Source organism: Saimiri boliviensis, chromosome 7, assembly GCF_048565385.1.
Source record: "Saimiri boliviensis isolate mSaiBol1 chromosome 7, mSaiBol1.pri, whole genome shotgun sequence".
In the NCBI taxonomy this organism is placed as follows: Eukaryota; Metazoa; Chordata; class Mammalia; order Primates; family Cebidae; genus Saimiri; species Saimiri boliviensis.
This window is the reverse complement of record NC_133455.1, coordinates 69,910,562-69,929,783: the sequence shown is the minus strand read 5'-3', so window position 1 is coordinate 69,929,783 and position 19,222 is coordinate 69,910,562. Positions and strand designations below refer to the sequence as shown.

The 19,222-nt window shown below is 40.5% G+C and overlaps 1 long non-coding RNA gene across 1 annotated transcript; it reads left to right on the top strand.

The window, feature by feature from the left end:
- Positions 1 to 12,472: 12,472 nt before the first annotated feature.
- On the top strand, positions 12,473 to 15,755 carry LOC141585125 (uncharacterized). The gene is made up of 3 exons (XR_012518452.1): positions 12,473 to 12,584; positions 13,349 to 13,467; positions 14,249 to 15,755. It is a non-coding gene; the product is annotated as an uncharacterized LOC141585125 (long non-coding RNA).
- Positions 15,756 to 19,222: the final 3,467 nt, after the last annotated feature.

The window sequence follows — 19,222 nt, the reverse complement described above, 5'->3', positions numbered from 1 at the left end:
CCTCAACATCCAGCCTCTACTCCTTGGTCCTCCAAATCCCTGAACTCAGCAGGAGGAAGGCAGCATCGTACATGGGAAAGAAGACCAGACTCAGAGATTCGGAATCCACATCCCAACGCTGCCACAAACCGCATGCACATCATTTCACTTCTTTGTACACTGGTTTCTCTACTACGTGTATATTAAAATATATAATACAGACATTAGTAAACAGAACAAGGCCTTAGTTTTCTCTCAAGTTTCCACATTGCCATGAGCAGTTAGGGGACTTTAGGATCAAGTCTAGGGGACAAGTTTATTTCTAATACTTTCAAAGGGCCCAAGCTAAGAGAGGAAGGACATCTCACTTTCTGGCTTTAAAAGCGTGGTGCATCCCACAGTATGATTCCCTCTGTACCTCTGTTCATCCCATGTTCCTAACTAAATTCCAGAAAATCTTCCACCACAACAGAGACCTATCTTTCTTCTTGAGGCCTCTTTTGAAGAGACCAGCTTGGAAGCTCCCCCTTAAGTCCAGTGTCTTTCTCTTCCCAAAACTTAGTATCTTTATAGAAAAAGAGATAAGTAGGATTCAGAGTCTCTCTTCCTAGCCAGTCATTGGGGGTTGCGGGAAACGCTATTTCTGGGGGCAGAAAACAATACAAATAATTTTTTAAAATCATGGTATGTTTTCGAAGTTAATTAACAGCTGTAGTTTGCTTTGGAAGTTAACTGTTTTGTCAATAAACAGGGCTTGAGCACATACAGTGCTCTCTTAGGCAATATGTGGTTTCAGAGCATTTTGGACACATTTCTCCCCTGAAAAAATCTTAGTATTAATAGAGTGGGAGAGGTAAGATACATACATTTCCAGAAGTATGTTATTTGGCTGCCTAATAAAGTATGAGACAAAAAAAAAAAAAAAAAAGACAAGAAGAGAAGGATCTGAGGGCATTTGAGGGAAACCATAATCAAAAGTTTAAAGAAAAAAATTATACCAGACATGATAAACAGAAGTTGATTTTGTTCTGATGCTATTGCCAGCATTAGGGGAGAGGGCGCAAACTAAGTCTGATATATAGTGAGGCAGAGACAAAGGGCTGAGGAGTTTTTAAGAGCTAGGGTGGAAAGAATTTTAAACCATCTGTGTTTACTAATTGGCCTTACTAAAAGAAAAAAATGAACGTTCTCCTATTTTATGATAAAAGATAGTTTTATAATTTGGATTCCCTCACCCCCCCCACCCCCACCCCCCAACCTCCAACCTCCCCACCACCCCTCACCTCCACCAACCCCAAGTTTCCTACCTTTCCCACCCATAGAAACCAGGAGACAGGAGGCACTATCTTCCTCAATGTTTACATTTCAAAGAGATGGTTCTCAGGTCCTAGAGAAAGATATTCCTGGGTTGTAAAACTGGAAAAAGCTGGGAGAAGATTTACATCTCAAGAAACAGAGAAAGGCTGGGCGCGGTGGCTCAAGCCTGTAATCCCAGCACTTTGGGAGGCCGAGGCGGGTGGATCACGAGGTCGAGAGATCGAGACCATCCTGGTCGACATGGTGAAACCCCGTCTCTACTAAAAATACAAAAAATCAGCTGGGCATGGTGGCGTGTGCCTGTAATCCCAGCTACTCAGGAGGCTGAGGCAGGAGAATTGCCTGAACCCAGGAGGCGGAGGTTGCGGTGAGCCGAGATCGCGCCATTGCACTCCAGCCTGGGTAACAAGAGCAAAACTCCGTCTCAAAAAAAAAAAAAAAAAAGAAAAAAAAAGAAACAGAAAGAACCGACAATAAATTTTCTAAAGCAAATATTCTTAAGGGAGTTCAAGAGCATAGAGTCAGGAAGAAACCTATTGAGGGGAAAGTTAAGGCTATCTTGGTCAGGACAGAACAGAAAGATCTGAGAGTATTTCATTTAAAGAACTGTGTTAGTCTGTTCTCACACTGCTATAAATAAATACCTGAGACTAGGTAATTTACACAGAAAAGAGGTTTAACTGGCTCACAGTTCTGCAGGCTGTACCAGAAGCATAGCAACGTCAGCTTCTGGGGAGGCCTCAGGGAGCTTTAACTCATGACGGAGGCAAAGTGAAAGCAGGCATCTTACATAGTGTGAGCAGGAGGAACACAGAAAGGGGTAGGTGCTAACACTTTTAAACTACCAGATCTTGTGAGAACTCACTCACTATATAGTGCCAAGGGGAGAGGGTGCTAAACCATTAATGAAAACTCTAGCCCATAATCCAATCACCACCCACCAGGCCCGACCTCCAACAATGGGGGTTAAAATTTGACATGAGATTTGGGTGGAGACACGGATCCAAACCACGTTAAGAACCTAAGAGACTAACGGCATCCTTTATGCCATCTCCATGAGGAAATGGGTTGAGGCTGCAGAATCAGGCAATCCGCAAATTCAGTTTTGCCAGACACTATTCCTCAATACAGGAGTGGATAACTGAAGGGCATCTAGGGAGTGTGTCTACCAGAGATCTCATTTTGAAAGTAGTGGCGTGTGATCAAGATAATCTCCTCTGTTCGCTAGAGGCTTGCTCAGTCTCTAGTCTCAGGCCACACAGCTAAGGAGTGACTGTCGGATCTACACAGGAAATACGAGGGAGGGAGACAGAAACAATGCATTCTTCCCTGCTGCCCTACCCTCTCCAACCCCTTCCCCTCACCACGAAGATTCTGAAGAATTCAGATGGTGAGTCAGAATCTTTTGCAGAAAGTTCTATTATTAGCCTTGAGAAAAAAAAAGCTTCCTTTGCTCCCCTGCTGCCTTAGCTCTCTCCAGAATCTGCCTGGGCTCCACCTTCCCCGTTGGCTACCAGGGAGGACCAGGCTCCTCTGCCAGCCTGCCCAGCCACAAACTGTCCTGAAGTGAAGGGCTGATGGAGCAATGGGACGAGGGAGTCCAAGCTCCAAGGGACCTGGCTGGTTGCAGCTGGACAATTGCTAATTGTTTCTAGGCTGCTGTAATTCCCTCCCCTCTCCCACATGAGTGACAAGCTGGGTGAATGGCAGAGCGGCTACATCGTTTAGGAAAAATGGGTGAGACACATGACGATTCAGTGGCTTCTTAAGTGAAGGACAGGACTGCAGTCTTTTTTTTTTTTGAGACGGAGTTTCGCTCTTGTTACCCAGGCTGGAGTGCAATGGCGCGATCACGGCTCACCGCAACTTCCGGCTCCTGGGCTCAGGCAATTCTCCTGCCTCAGCCGCCTGAGTAGCTGGGATTACAGGCACGCGCCACCATGCCCAGCTAATTTTTGTATTTTAGTAGAGATGGGGTTTCACCATGTTGACCAGGATGGTCTCGATCTCTCGACCTCATGATCCACCCACCTCGGCCTCCCAAAGTGCTGGGATTACAGGCTTGAGCCACCGCGCCCGGCCAGCACTGCAGTCTTAATAAGATTGTAGGCTTGTTTACAAGCTGTAAACCAAATTGTTACACTGTGAACTTAGCAGAGCAGGGGCTAATATTTCCATTCCCAATGGGTAAACTGAGGCTGGAAGTTACGACTATCCCAATTCAAAAGGACTGGCCCAGTTGCCTGGTTGTAAAGCAACACAAAATGCCCAGAGAGAGCAAAGGAATGTGACTAAGATCACAGGCTGGCATCCAGGGCTAGAGCTCTGGTCTTAGAACCATGAGCAGAGTGATTTTTTTTTTTTTTTTTTTTTTCTATTACAGGCATTCTCAGTGTTGTCCAAGCCTTTCCTCCAATTCTGCACTGTCTCCTTTAAGTGATGATTTATCTCTGCCGCGACTTACCCCCCGACACACACACACTCCCATTTCTATCCTGCATTATCTGAAAGCCCTTTAGAAGGAAGAGATGCCAATCTGGGAGATAGGCTGCCCTCAGAAAACAGGCTGGAGCTCGTAAGTGCAGCCCAAAAAACAGAAAGTGACAAGCATATGTATACAAACTGGAATTCTTAAGTGAGCTCTAACAGGAGACCAGGGAAAGCCAAGGTCATTACAGGGAACTGGTTCCAAGGAAAGTGACATGGGTGGAGCAGGCTTTTGGAGATGGCTTTCCTGAGCTACAGAAAGGTCTCTGAAGCTACTGGGTGGAATAGGGCAGTGGGGACTGCTGGGATGGAAAATTAGAGAGTGGAGGCATTAATCTGGATTGGAGAGGATATGGACTGTTACATTTTAAAAGTAGAAGGCTGTTAGCCTGAGGCTGACTGTACTTTGAGTTGCTTTCTAACAAACCGCAACCTAATTTAAGAGCACAGGACTATCTCATCTGAATACTCAGATATTGCATATTCAGTTTCAGACCACTGCAATAAAGCAAATATCAAAGTAAAGTGAGTCATACGAATTTTTGGTTCCCCAGTGGATATAAAAGTTATGTTTGCACTATACAGCCATCTAGAAATTGTGTGATAGCATTATGTCTAAAAAATAGTATACAGCTTAATATTAAAATATTATATTGCTAAAAAATGCCAATGATCATATGAACCTTCAGCAAGTTGTAACCTTCTTGCTGGTAGAGGGTCTTGCTTCCATGCTGATGGCTGATGACCGATCAGGATGCTGGTTGCTAACGGTTGGTGTGGCTGTCGCAATTTATTAAAATAAAACAATAAAGTTTATGCATTGATGACTCTTTCATGAAAAGATTTCTCTGTAGCTTGCAATGCTGTTCTATAGTATTTTACCCACAGCAGAACTTCTTTCAAAATTTGAGTTAATTCTCTCAATCCTCACTCTACTTTATCAACTAAGTTTATGTAATAGTCTAAATCTTTTGTTGTCATTTCAACAGTTTATGTCTTCACCAGGAGTACATTCCATCTCAGGAAACCAATTTCTTTGCTCATCCATAAAAAATAACTCATTTGGTAGGTTTTTTGGTTTTGTCTTGTTGTTTCGTTTCTTTTTGTTTTGAAAGGAGATTTCACTCTTTGTTACCCAGATTGAAGTGCAACGGCACAATCTGGGCTCACTGCAAGCTCTGCCTCCTGGGTTCAACCACTTCTCCTGCCTAAGCCTCCCAAATAGCTGGCATTACAGGCGTGCGCCACCACGCCCTGCTATTTTTTTTTGTTTCTAGCAAAAGTGAGGTTTCACCATGTTGGCCAGGCTGGTCTTAAACACCTGACCTCAGATGATTTACCCACGTCGGTTTCCCAAAGTGCTGGGATTATAGGCATGATCCACCACGTCCGGACTCATTTGTTAGTTTTATCACAGGCAGCAATTCCACGACATCTTCAGCCTCCAGTTCTAATTCTAGTTCTCTTGCTATTTCCACCACATCTGCAGTTATTTCCTCCACTGAAGTCTTAAACCCTTCAAAGTCATCCATGAGGACTGGAATCAAAACCTGCCAAACTCCTGTTAATGTTGATGTTTTGACTTCACCCATGGATCACAAATATTCTTACTGGCATCTAGAATGGTGAATTATTTCCATAAGGTTTTTTATCTACTTTGCCCAGATCCATTCATTTTATAAAGCCTTATGAAATGTATTTCTTAAACAATAAAACTTAAAAGTTTAAGTTGCTCCTTGATCCAAGAGCTGCAGAATAAATACTTTGTTAGCAGACATGAAAAAAAAATTTTTTTTAATTGTCTTGTATGTCTCCATCAGAGCTCTTGAGTGGACAGGCGCATTGTCAATGAACAGTAGTATTTTGAAAAATAATAGCTTTTTTTCTGAGCAGTGAATTTCAGCATTAGGCTTAACATATTCAGTAAACCATGCTATAAAAAGATGGGCTGTTATCCATCCAGGCTTTGTTCCAGGTATATAGCACAAGCAGAATAGTTTTAGTATAATTCTCAAGGGTGCTAGGATTTTTGGAATGGTCAGTGAAAACTTAACTTCAACTTAAACCAGCCAACTGCATTAGACCCTAACAAGAGTCAGGCTCTCCTTCAAAGCTTTGAAGCCAAGTACTGATGTCTCATCTCTAGCTATGAAAGTCCTCGATGGGATCTTCTTTCAATAGAAGGTTGTTTCACTTGCACTGAAAACCTGTTGTTTAGTGTAGCTACCTCCATCAATTGCACTAGCTAGATTTTCTCAATAATTGACTGGAGCTTTACATTAGCACTTTGCTGCCTCACCTTGCACTTTTATGCTATGGAGATAATGTATTTCCTTAAACCTCATGAACCAATCTCTGCTAGTTTCAAACTTTTTTCCTGCAGTTTCCTCACCTCTCTCAAAGAACTAAGAGTTTTATGAAAGTTTATAGATGAGAGTTAGAAGTTTTTTTCTGGATTAGGCTTTGGCTTAAGGGAATGTTGTGTCTTATGTGATCTATCCAGGTCACTAAAACTTTCTTCAAAACAGCAATAAGGCTGTTTCGATTTCTTATCATTTGTGTGTGTGTTCACTAGAGTAGCAATTTTAATTTGTTTTAAGAACTTTTCTTCTGCATTCACCACTTGGCTGTTCAGTGCAAGAGGTCTAGCTTTTGGACCATCTCAGCTTTTGATATGGCTTCTTCACTAAACCTAATAGTTTTTAGCTTTTTATTTAAAATGAGAGATATGTGACACCTTCTATATACCCCTTTCCTGCCATAATTTTTCTCCATAGAATTTACCCTATTTCACATTTTATGTTTATTTATTCGATGTGTTTATTGTCTCTTTCTCCTTAGTAGAATGTAAGCATGAGGGAAGGTATTTTTGTCTTTTTTGTTCACTACCATATCCTCAAGGGCTAGAATAGTGCCTTATGCATGGGTCACTCTGTAACTACATACATGAATGAAGAGTAAAGATATTCAACTAGATGACCTCAGATTTACCAAAATTAATTGTTTGAATCTTTGATTTAATCATGAAGTACTTTTCCATGTGGTTTGTTTCTACCTTGAGTTATCCTCCCCCAAATGAATACTTCCGCATTCAATGAGCTTAAAAACAGCTAGAATGATTCAGGTTAGACCTAAAGGCTTTCTCATACACTGAAATGAATTCTGTTAGTTCCTACACAGAAATATATCTCAATTTTTCCATTTGAATAAAATTTCTTTCTCAATGCATATCACTACTAGAATGTGGGCACTGGGATCTTCTATTCATATGTATGCCCAAAGAAACAAGATAAGCCATTTGAAAGCAGGGCCTTAGTAGCTACCCAGTGGAACAGGATGAGGAAAGCCTGGGTTCATTCTCTGTCCTCGAGGAGTCTAGTTCTTCAGAAGGAAGTGATCCTACCTAGCTGCAAAGAGATGGTTGAGATTATTTTTTTTCTAGGTTTATCATTACCAAAAATGCCTTAAAATGGATTGGACTGTACTATAGGCTTGAATTTGTCCCCTCTGAAACTCATGTTGGAATTTCATCCCCAGTGTGGTAGTGTTGGGAGGTGGGGCCCAGTGGGAGGTGTTTGGGTCATAAGGAAAGATACCTTATGAATAGATTAATGTTCTCTTGTGGGGGTTCTTGTTCTCTCTTGTTCTCATACGAATAGGTTAGTTCGTGGGAGAGTGGTTTGTTAAAAGGAGATTGGGTTCCTTGGTTTCTCACTCTTGCTCACCATGTGAAATGTTTGCATGACCTGCCTTTCTACACTCCACCGTGATTGGAAGCAGCATGAGGCCCTCACCAGATACAGCTACCCAACTGCAAACTTTGTAGCCATCGGAATAGTGAGGTAATAAACTTCTGCTCTTCATAAATTACTCAGACTCAGGTATTCTCTGATAGCAATGCAAAAAACACTAAGAGACTATTTTAGTTCGTCCAGTGGGTGTCGGGATGACTCAGCTGAAGAAAGAGCAGACTGAGTAGGAACTGAGTCATTGCTTACATGTCTAAGCCACGTTGTTACCTGCAAAGAACAGGGAACGGATGTTCTTCTCTGCCAAAGAATGGAAGAAGAGAAAGAGCTAAGATTTCAGTATAACAAAGTTAAGACTGGACCCAAGAAAGAACTGTCAGTAGTAATAAGGAAGCAGGTGACGATTACTGAGCAAGATGCTAAAAACTTCTGCTTTGGAAATCCTTGCAAACAAAAATTCTACACAGAATTCGAAGGGCTGTGAGTTCAGAAAACCTTTGAGAATTCATAGCAATTAAGAAATGTGGGCCAGGCATGGTGGTTCACACCTGTAATCTCAGCACTTTGAGAGGCCGAGGAGGGTAGATCATTTGAGGTCAGGAGTTCGAGACCAGCCTGACCAACATGGTGAAACACAGTCTCTACTAAAAATACAATAAGTTAGCCAGGTGTGGCAGCAGGTGCCTGTAATCCCAGCTACTTGGGAAGCTGAGGCAGGAGAATTGCTTGATCCCAGGAGGTGGAGGTTGCAGTGAACCGAGACAGCACCATTGCACTCCAGCCTGGGCAACAAGAGTGAAACTCCATCTCAAAAAAAATAATGTGATTAAAAATCAAATATGTATATAGAAAGGGACAAGTATTGGGGGTGGAAAGGGGTGATTAATCCCTGATGATCAATTTTTGAGGTCCTACCCAAGACTCCATTACTTTCTTCTTAGAAGGAAAATAGTTGAAATCCCTTTGTCCTCAATATGTCTGTACCCTGTGAAAGGAAAATAAAATCTCAGGACCCCAATTCACTATGCCAAAGGGAAAAGTAAAGCTTTCAAACTGAGTCATATAAAATTCTGACTTTCCTTTTGTTCCTAAACAGTTACAGAGAGAAGGACACATATGTATCCAGGTGGCCTCTCTCACCCTGACAATATAAATTAACAGCTTACCTTCACAGGTATAGAACAAAAGGAAAATAAAAATTGTCCCCCTGTCCACCCTGAGATGAATGCACATTTGACTTCTTCTGCTCTATGTTTACTTTACCTTAAGCAAAGTGCAGATTTACTAAGTGCAAGACAAATGTATAATCAGCTATTCCCCCACATTATCCTTTTCACACATAACACGTGAATTCAATGAGGGCTAACCCAAGCCTCCCAAAAAAGTGACCATACTCTCCCATTTTTTTCTTTCCTCCTTTCCCCTCCTGCCCACTTTTTCCACTTTAAATATTGAAGCCCTGAAAATCCTCTTTGAAAAAATTGTGGGCAACAGATCCTTCTGTGGCTTGTGTCTCTTCCTCCTAGGCACAACCTCAACCTTGACAAAAGGAACCTTTAAAGTAATTGAGACACTGTTTTTGGTTTACACATTGGCAACTGTGATGGAATTCTGAATGGAGGCAGCCCCTGACCTGTGGCAAATCTCCTATCAGTGCCTGGTACCAGCTTAGGCTACTTTATTGCTCGAACCAATAGGACAACTTGCTGAGGTCTGGGAGCTTCATGCTCTCCAGTGAATCCCTGATCTCCCAAAATTGGGGTGAGATCTAAGCCTTATTCTGCTGTTACAATCCCATTCTGAAGTTCTGCTTGCTGAACTTCATCTGATTCTGTGTTGTATCAGTCAGAGTTCTCCAGAGGGACGTTACTAATAGGATACATGTATATATGAAAAAGAGTTTATTAGGGAGAACTGGCTCACACGATCACAAGGCAAAGTTTATTCTGAACAAAGGTAGAGAGCAGTCTTTAACTTGAGCCTCCTTCCTGGATAATAGCTAAGTCGAGATTTTGTCTTAAAAATTCTTTTTAATGAATAAGTGTCAGAGGTATTCAAACCAGAGTGACTCCATCTTGAATAGAGGACGGGTAAAATTAGGCTGAGATCTTCTAGGCTACATTCTTAGTCACAGGATGAGATAGGACGTTGGCACAGGATAAAGGTCATAAAGACCCCACTGATAAGACAGGATGCAGTAAAGAAACTAGCCCAAATCCAGCAAATCCAAGATAGCAGCGAAAGTAATCTCTAGTCATTTTCATTGCTCATTGTACACTAATTATAATGCATTAACATGCTAAAAGACACTCCTAACAGCACCATGACAATTTAAAAATGCCCTGGCAATGCCAGCAAGTTGCCGTGTATGGTCTAAAAGTGGGAGGAACCATCCTACCCCTTTCCTGGAAAACTCATAAATAATCCACCCCTTGGTTAGCATATAATCAAGAAATAACAATAAAAATAGCCAAACAGCAGCCCTTAGGACTGCTCTCTCTACAGAATAACCACACTTTAATTTTTTTTTTTTTTACTTTCTTAATAAATTTGCTTTCACTCTACTCTGTGTACTCACCCCTAATTTTTCTTGCACAAGATCCAAGAACCCTCTCTTGGGGTCTAGATCAGGGCCTCTTTCCAGTAACATAAGGATTGACAACCAGCTATTCTTAACTTCTCCTTACAACTAGAGCACTGAGTAATCATATAAATTGTGTGAGCCCTTTCATAGTTAAGTCATAACCTTTTTAATGCTTATTGGCTTCACTGGGGAGGTTACCCTTTGTAAAGACACTCAAAAGCCAGAAATACAGCTGTTTGCCTCACCTAAAATCTAGTAATCATGAGACAGCCAGGCGGGAAAGGCTCCCTGGCAAAACTCCAGCTGGCCAGCGCACAGGGAGGAGTACACACTGAGGTGGAGCCACAGAAGTTCACGCCATTTGCAGGAGGGAGGAGCCTGGCCTGTCCTCTTCCTGGGTGGATCCTGGGATTCAATCTGCAAAGCAGAAAGTACATTCTCTCACTTCACCAAGAGTCTCTGTTTTTCCTTTTCCCCCCCTTTTCTCCCAGTAAAACCCTGCCTTACTCGACCTTCAAATTGTCTGTGAGCCTAAATCTGGATCAATTATTCTAGTTCTGAGCAATTATCCTGCAAATCCTGCCAGGTGATGGGAATAAACAGGATGCCCATCACTCAGAGGTTTCCTTTTGGGAAAGTAAGACCAAGGGAGCTAACGAAAGCCAAGCACCATGCACCCAAATCCTAGCAAGCGTAACTATAGCTACCAGTTACCTGGGCATGTCACAAGACATCCTTTTCTCTCTCTTGTTGGAAGAGAACTTAGTTCCACAGTTTTACCTTAGCCTTTGGCTTATGATAAGGAGTCCATGCAAGCCCTCTTGAAAAAGACTTTTGTCCCAAACTCAATTCCAAGCTTTGGGTCAAAGTCCTAGGAAGAAAAACTGGATCTGAGGGATGCAGAGGTAGATGATAATAGAAGTTAAAGGCACAGCACAGGTGAGCATAGCTGATTCCTGCTGATTAAGCCGAGCTTCCCATTTCATGGATAAAGGTCACGTTAGTATCTATGACATAAATGAGGTCTAGGGAATCCAAGGCTACTGACAGTAGGTGGGAAAGAGATGTAGGTGACAGCATGAAAGTCCTATTCTCTAGGCCATTTCTGCTTCATGGGTGCAAGCTACTTTTTTTTTTTTTTTTGAGACGGAGTTTTCGCTCTTGTTACCCAGGCTGGAGTGCAATGGCGCGATCTCGGCTCACTGCAACCTCCGCCTCCTGGGTTCAGGCAATTCTCCTGCCTCAGCCTCCTGAGTAGCTGGGATTACAGGCACACGCCACCATGCCCAGCTAATTTTTGGTATTTTTAGTAGAGACGGGGTTTCACCATGTCGACCAGGATGGTCTCGATCTCTCGACCTCGTGATCCACCCGCCTCGGCCTCCCAAAGTGCTGGGATTACAGGCTTGAGCCACCGCGCCCGGCTTGCAAGCTACTTTTTTAAAAAGAGATTCTTAAATCTAAAACTTCTCTTTATTGTCATAAGTCATACCTCCATTGAAAGGGCTTTTCCTGGCTTTCTTAACTAAAAGTTACACCATTTCTTTTTTTATTTCCTTGGTTTGAGCAAATAATGATCTTTTAGGCCTAACTTCCTGCTCGGTACTTTGAGATGTAAATTACCTGATTTCACCTAAGAGTTGTTGCTTTAGAATGCAAATTTAGAGCTGTCTAGCAGACAATTGCCTAGGGCAATGAGACAGGCTGTCAAAAAAATTTAAAGTCTACAGTGGGGCAGAGAAATTTTGAAAACTGACAAAATAATAGTCTTATAAATCTATAAGATCCACTTCTGTCTGCCTTTATATGTCTCTAATTAAAACTGCTAGATACCATATAAGAAAGTAAGATGTGTTTTTGGTGAGAAGTAATAAAAAGGCATAGATATGGGGTTTTTATTAAAGGAAAAGTAATTTTGTCTGGAGATTTTTAAGGATTGTTTCAATGTTTTAAAAAATGATAGGACAAAATCAAGGATTCAAGCAAGTTGTAAAATGTTTGTGAAAGATGAAGCTTGTAAAAGAAATCCTGTATGTGAGTAAATTGGCTACTGGAAGTGTATTATTTGGTTTTTCTGTAAAGTAAACATTAAGATAAAAAGCACACTGATACAGGGCCAAAATCTGGGCCCATGTCAAAATAGCAGGACTTTCTTGGAGCATTGATCTACTCTTTAATTGAAAACTATAAAAGGCTTAAGGAAATCTTACCTTATGACTAATTAAAATTTTATAGATTTGTTTATAAAATTTTATTAAAATTAGCTTTAGCAGTAATAATACACTCATACAAAGGTAAAATTTGGTTTCCACTTCTGAACATGATTTTCCTGCAGTATTAAAAGATAATAGAAGATTTTCATTTGCCCTTTGAGTAAGCTAGAAAGAGAAACAGATTCAGCTGGCCTCTTACTGTCTTTACAGGTCTTACTGTTTGGGAAAGTGAGTTCTCGCCGCCGAAGAGTAAAGGTAATTTTCTTGTTCGAAATCTTTGAATTATCATTTCAGCTAAATGAATGACTTATTTCATGAATGAATGACTTACTATCACAGTGACCTGTGATACTATTTTGTGATATCAAGTGTTTAAAACCTTTGATATTTGACAGTCCAAAATCAAATTCTAAATTCAGTCTTTTATATCAAATTAAGTTTTTAGAAGTCTAAGAGAGATATATTCAGTGTATTTAATATGTTAAAATCAGATGGGAAACATTGTTAAATATAAAATGTCATCTACCTTTCTTTGGGCTATATTTAAATAAATGTGTTATTTAGTATATGTTCAAAAATCATATGATATTCTCATGATTCTGATATGTCTTAGTACATTTTATCAGTAATAATTATTACATTAAATTGTTGTGTGCCACAGAAATAACCAAATTTACTTGATCAATTTTGTCTTTGATCATGGCTACTCTTAAGACTTTTGTCATCCATAATTGTTGTTTTACTCTATTCTTCTCAAAGGGCAGTTGATAATTAGCCATAGGACTCTGAGAGATGCTCTTGAATGCAGGTTTCTAATAACTTTGGAGAGTGTGCCTTTGAAATAGAAAGAAAAACTTCTAGGGCTTTTATGGAGTCCTCATGTTTTAATTAGGGCTGCTGACCCAATCAAGTAGAACGGAAGTTCATTGCACAGACTGAGCTAACAGAAGACCAAATTATTTGTCTGTGTGTTAACTGTTATCTGAAACATTGCTGATTATTTTTATTTTGTTTTTCAGAGTCAAGAAAACATTTTTCCTTTTGAGCTTTTAATAACTGAGAAAAGTATACTCCTATGAGCAAAATTTGAAGTATGTTTCCTTCTCTACATGATTTCTCCAGAATTTAGAAACTATTTGTGAGTATTCATAGTTTAGGACAATATAGGCATTTGAATACATTCAATAAAAATGTGTGTGTGTGTGTGTGTGTGTGTGTGTGTGTGTGTGTGTGTGTGTAACAGGGCACAAATGGAGACACTGGTCATTTTACCAAGGCTTTAACTACAATGGCATACTTTCAGTTATGAGCAGATTATTTTGAGGAATTAAGGTTGATTTACAGAACCAACAACAGCCTTTTGAACAAAACTGACCACGTACTTTATGCAGTTCCTTTACAGTGTTCCTGATCTGTAGTAAGTAAAGAATGTCACTTTCTGATAGGTCCAGGAACCCTAGGTTATCTTGACACCTGGAAAAGAGAGACATTCACCCAATCCACACAAGTATCTGCAGGCATAGGTAAATTTTTTTGTTGGACTTGAGGCTTTTGAAAAGTCTAATCTGAGATTTCTTATACAAAAAAGGTTTCAGCAAAGCCAATTAAAAAGAAAAAAGCCTATATGCAAAATAATTACTCTTCCTGCACTTTACACAAATAGTCAGGCCAAGCATAATAAGAATAAAAGTTTTTCAAATAAATTAGTCCTATTATGATTTGTTTTTGGTAGAAGTGGAGGACTGGAGAGAGATAAATTATGTTTCAAAAAAAACTGTGGAACATCCGTTATTGGAACCTAGATGGGTCCATTGGTTTTCAATTCTATTGTCTACAATGTATTTGAACTGAATCCTAAATTCTTAACCAGCTACAACTCTCTAAACTAATGTTCATTTTTTTTTCCCCTTTTTCTTTAGTTTTCTTGCATTTCATTTTTCTGACTTGGAATCATTGGAAATTAAAACTGCGCTTTTCTCACAGCCCTGTGAACTGCAGCTGGACAACTTAAAACTTCAAGCAAAAGAACAGCAACTTATTTACATAAATAAACCACTTTCATGCCTGCCTACAGATATGTGGACTTCAAGGTAATATAGCCTAAATCAGTTTTCCAGGATTGCTTCCGACTTTGTTGTTACACCTCCCTTTTTTCCATTAGATTTCTGTCTTCCTCCCCCTGTTTTTCTCCATGAAACATGAGACTTCACAACCTTCTGAGAATGAGCCTCCTAACAACATGGGACCTAACTGCCTAGAAATAAACCATCCTAGCAACAAGGGATCAGCCAATCCCAAAACCAGAGACTCATTTTATTCTACAATGAAAGGTTTTGAAGAAGCGAGGGGAATGGAAATGGAAATACAATTCCAGAGCCTCAAACTCATTATGCCTAAGGAAAAAGTTAAGCTTGGAAATTGAGTCACATAAAATACTGCCTTGCAGGGAACAGCTTTTCTTTACTGCCAAAGAATGAGAGGAGAGAAAGAGCTAGGATTTCACTATAACAAAGTTAAGACTAGATCTAAGGGAGAACTAATTGCCAGTAATAATCAGAAAACATCATGACAATGATCACAGGGCAAGATGCTAAAAATTTCTGTTTTCAAAATTCTTGCAAATAAAAACAAATTTGTCCATAGAAGTCAAAGAGCTGTGAGTTTAGAAAACCTTTAAGAAGATTGTGGTGTCCTCAACTTTGGCAAAATAAGCCTCTAAATTTAGACACTTTTTAAAATGTACATCCCCATTAGAGTGCCTATAAAGGAGCTGAAACATGAGAGAGGGTTTTAACTGATGAATGAGAAAAGCATGCATTGTCTAAATGTTAAATGGGCAAGTTCAAGGGCCATGGGTCTTCTGTTGAGACATGAACTGTATGTTAGTAAGTGCTGGTGAATGCTGTGGTTTGAATGTATCCCCAAAAAGCATGTGTTGAAAACCAAATTCCTAGTATAATACAGTTAAGTGGTGGGGCCTAATGGGAAATGTTTAGGTCATGAAGGCTCCACCCTAATTGTAAAAGGATAGGAGGCTGTGAGTTTAATCTCTTGCTCTCTTTGCCTTTATGCCTTGAGATGACACATCAAGAAGGCCCTCACCAGATGTGGACTCCCTTGACTGTGGACTTCACAGCCCCCAGAACTGTAAGAAATAAGTCTCTGTTCTTTGTAAATTACCCTGTCTCAGGAATTCTGTTATAGTGGCACAAAACAGACTGAGACAGTGATTAAAGGGGAAGATAGTTGCAGGTTGGAAAGAGAAAGCTCACCTGGGTTCTCTCTGAACCCATGTTCAGGCCCCTATAGTCATGCCTACATTCATCCCAAACCTGAAAACATGAACGATTATTCTATTTATTGCTAATTTTGCTGTTGTTACACATAAAAATAATTAACTATAATTACTAATACAATAATAACTATTATTACTAATACAAAAACATGTTTAAGACAAATGTACCTATCATGTTCCAGTTACTATTCTATATACTGGATAGCAGTTTTCTAAATGCCTCGTGTTTGCTCAGCATTGTACTAGTAGGAATGCATTTAACTATACATGCGGGAACAAAATCTCAAACTCTTCAAAATAATAATGAAGATTTGTTGTCTCATGTGCTTAGGAAGGCCAGAGGTAGATCTATTTTCAGGTGAGGTTTGAGCTTATAGCTCAAATGATTGGGTCAAACCAACTTTTTCTGGCTATTACTTGCATCTGCTCCTTTGATGATAATTCTATCTTCAGTGGGTTTTCCCTTTCATAGTCTGAAAATGGCTGCTACTTAATTCTGGGCTATGTGCCTCCTCAATTACACATAACATGAAGAGTGAATCTCGTCAATCTATTCCCATACAAAATTGTTTTAAGCTAGGCCATTTGCCTCTAGTCAACCCCTCCATCCCTGAACAATTCCTGGACTGCGGTATGAGATACACCAGTCTGTTTAGGTTTCATCTGCATGCTCCTCCCTTGAAGTCCTAAGGAAATTCTCCTTCCCCAGAAGCACAAGGAGATATTTGAGGAATATCTCTTGAGATTATACATAATCTTTAACTAAAGGCAGTAATAAGGTAATAATTATGCCTAACATAATATAGCTATCCTTCATACAACCAGAAGCACACTAATCCTTAACCTAAATGCTATTATATAAAGTTAACAATACTTAAATGTTGATGTGAAGTCAATAAATCTGTCACATGATAAAGGAAATAAAATATACTTTCTTAGTACAAGTGTATACATACACAAGCATGTTCTTAACAAAATAAGGAGGAAATATAATTACAGTCCTCATTTCTGCAACTGATCACATGGTCATAACTGGTATTGATGACTGCCTTCTTTACTATCCATTCTGTATTACATTTACCTTCAGTCAGCACCTCAGCAGGTCATGGTATTTTACCTGGTAGAGTGAACCAAACCTTTATTCCTGGTAGGAAGAGCCCAAAGTGGCTAGTTGGCAATCTCAACTTCCAGTTTAATGGAATCACTGTTGTGTCTCCTGGTGGCAGCATTACTCTCTCTGGAACTAAGACATCTATGCCAGTAGAATGTAATGTTGTGGGAACAGGAAGCAAAAATTTTGCTAGCGGGTCACTAGGGGTGATGGTGAGTGGTGCCACTTTCACTTTCACCTCTTGATTCCTGGACCCATGAATCCTGGCTATGGGAGAAACAGTACCATATTCTGGATGCTGATTCAGAGCATACACAGCCTTCTGGAGATCTTTGCCCCAGCCCTGCAAAGCATTGCCACCTAGTTGGTTTTGTGATTGTGACTTCAAAAGGCCATTCCACCATTCTATCAAATCCAGATGCTTCAGGATGGCAGTAAAAGTGAATTCCGTGAGCATGAGCCCACTGCTGCACTTCTTTAGCTGTAAAGTGAGTTCCTTGGTCAGAGGCAATGCTGTGTGGAATACCATGCTGGTGGATAAGGCATTCCATGAATTCATTGGTGATAGTCTTGGCAGAAGCACTATGTGCAGGATAGGCAAACCCATATCTGGAGCATCTATTCCAGTGAGGAGGTAGAAGGTCTCTGAATTTTAGTTGGATTTATTTTCTATCCTCTGGCATGTAAATCTCACCAATAAGTTTGCTACTTCTTGCTCACTGGATCCAATCAGCATAATATCATCAATGTAATGGACAAGTGTGATATCTTACAGAAGTGAAAAGCAGTCAAGTTTTCTCTGAATAAGATTATGACACAAAGCCAGAGAGTTGATATAGACCTGAGGTAGGACACTGAAGGTATATTGCTAGCCTTGCCAGCTGAAAGCAAGTTGCTTTTGGTGGGCTTTATGGACAGGAATGGGGAAAAAGGCATTTGCCAAATCAATGGCTGCATACCAGATAAGAGGAGATGTGTTATTTTACTCAAACAATGAAACCACAGCTCATACAGCAACTACAATGGAGTCATCACTTGGTTAAACTTATGATAATCCGCTGTCATTATCCAAGATCCATCTGTCTTCTGCACAGATCAAACAGGAGAGTTGAATGGGAATGTGGTGGAAATTACCACCCCTGCATCTTTGAATTCCTTGATGGTGGCACTAATCTTTGCAGTTCCTCCAGGGAATTGCAGTTACTAATCCACTCTTGCATCCCAGTCTCCCTAAGCCTTTGGGTCCCTTCTTCTACATTAAACCAAGGGAGATTAGCCATTTCCAGCCCACTAACGGTGGGCAATCTTGTGCTCCATATTTCAGCTCCCAAGCAAATAAACTATTAGAACCCTTTTTAACTTCCTAAGCTGCACCATTAAATGCAGCATCCTTGTTTTGTGGGCCCAAAATCAATAAATTCAGCCTGATCCAACTTTATGTTCTTTCCACCATTACCCACGCCCTTAATATCCATTCCCATGCCTGTGTTCCAGATTTCTGCTTATATAAATTAAAAAAAAAAAAAAAAACTCAAGCAGTTCTTTTGGGGTGTAATGCAGTTCTTCATGGGTCACGCTCTGAACCTCACCTCGAGGAGTCTGCCAGGACTTGAGTCCAATTACTGGTCTAGAAGCAAACAGGGGTGCTGACAGTGGGTTCTGAGGAGATTCAGCATCATATTTCCTGGCAACTGCCTTAAGGGAGACCATCAGTGTTGCCTCAGGCAGTGCCTGATTAATCTCCTCAGAAAAAGGTGGAAAGGCGGATGGAAGTATGAGTGGAGGAGGGGATGTTGCCACCACCAAGGGTGGAAAGGTTGTTTCCTCTGGCAAAAAAAAAAAAAAAAAAAAAAAAAAAAAAAAGGATTCTCAAAGTTTACAAACTCAATGTCCCCAGCTTCATCATGGGTCCTCCCCCGCATCTCCATTCCAAGTTGCAGGGTCCCATTCTTTTCCAATCAATGCCCTCATTTTAACAGTAGATACCTGGCAATACTGAGAATGCACATTTCATTGCAGTTCGGTCTTTTGTCTACAAGACATAAGACTCTCATTCAGGGTAATCGTAGAAGGCTTAAAGCTCAGGAAGAACTTCTGAAGCTGGGAGTTAGAATTTCTGAGCTAATCCTTTTCTTTCATCACTTTGCTTAGAGATCTTCCACCATTATTTTATACCCTTAATATTCATTCATTATGTTGCTTGAGTCTCCATACATGGTTAGAGATATTATGAATAGAGTCACTAAACTCCTTGCTTCTCACCAGCGTTGAATCAGGATTATCAAATACACTTATTTTGCATAACTCTCTATACCAGCCATCCCCAAACTATGGCCCACGGGCCACATGCGGCCCCCTGAGGCCATTTATCCACCCCCCCGACCCCCGCCGCACTTCAGGAAGGGGCACCTCTTTCACTGGTGGTCAGTGAGAGGAGTACAGTATGTGGCGGCCCTCCAACGGTCTGAGGGACAGTGGACTGGCCCC